Here is a 1,406-nt window from a genome sequence, read left to right as displayed (position 1 = left end):
TGCTCAGAAAATTGGAAAATAGTATGCAGAAACTAGGTATGGACTAACATCTTAGCCCTTATACTAAATAAAGTCAAAATGGGTATAAGATTTAGGTGTAAAGGATGATACTATAATCAAACTAGGAAAATAAGCAACTTTTTACCTATCATATCTATGGCAAACAAGAATTTCTGACCAATCAACATACAAAGAACATTATGACATGTAAAATGGACAATTCTTTTATTTTTTTTTAAATCAATTGGGGTTAAGTAACTTGCTCAAGGTTACTCGGCCAGTTATTTCTGGTTGTGGTGCTAAGTATCTGAGCCCAGATTTGATCCCCAGGTCATCCTGACACTGGAGCCGGGGCTCTTACTCACTGAGCCAACTGGCTGTCCCTGAAAACAGATAATTCTGATTACACTACATTGAAAAGTTTTTGCATAAACAAAGACAATGCAACCAAGATTAGAAGGGAAACAGAAAGCTGAGAAACATATTTTAAAGCTAGTATCTCTAATAAAGCCATCATTTCAAAAATATATAGAGAACTGAGTCAAATTTATAAAAATTCAAGTCACTCCCCAATTGACAAATGATCAAGGGATATGAACAGGAAGTTTTTTTAGATGAAGAAATTAATGCTATATACAGCAATATAAAAAAAATGCTCTAAATCACTACTGATTAGAGAAATGTAAATTTAAAAAGCTCTAAGTTATCACATCACAACCTATAAGATTGGCTAAAATGAAAAGACAGGAAAATGAAAAATATTGGAAAAGATGTGGGAAAATTGGAACACTAATACATTTTGGTGGAAGTGTGAACTGATCCAACCATTCTTGAGAGCAATACCCAAGGGCTATAAAACTGTACATACAACTTTGAACCAGGAATACCACTTCTAGGACTGTATCCCAAAGAGATAACAAAAATGGAAAAAAAATGCACATTTACAAAAAATATTTATAATAGCTGTGTTTGTGGTGGCCAAGATTTAGAAGTTTAGGGGATGCCCAACAATTGGGGAATGTTTGGACTATTTATGGTTAATGATTGTGATGGAATATTTATGTGCTATAATGAATGACAAACAGAAAAATTGCAGAAAAACCTGGAAAGACTTAAATGAACTGATGTAAAGCAAAATAAATAAAACCAGGGGAACATTTCACATGGTAACAACATTATTGCATGTTAAAGAGCTGTGAATGACAGCCATTCCAGCAATATAATGATCCAAAACAATCCTAAAGGACTAATGATAAAGTTTACTATCTGCCTCCAGAGAAAGTACTGATACTGTCTGAATACAGAGTAAATCTATTTTCTTCCTTCCTTCCTTCCTTCCTTCCTTCCTTCCTTCCTTCCTTCCTTCCTTCCTTCCTTCCTTCCTTCCTTCCTTCCTTCCTTCCCCC

The sequence above is a fragment of the Petaurus breviceps genome, unplaced genomic scaffold (genome assembly GCF_028583685.1).
Source record: "Petaurus breviceps papuanus isolate PSGF00001 unplaced genomic scaffold, PetGlider_PUasm1.0 38, whole genome shotgun sequence".
In the NCBI taxonomy this organism is placed as follows: domain Eukaryota; kingdom Metazoa; phylum Chordata; class Mammalia; order Diprotodontia; family Petauridae; genus Petaurus; species Petaurus breviceps.
Note: the sequence above shows the minus strand (reverse complement) of the source record.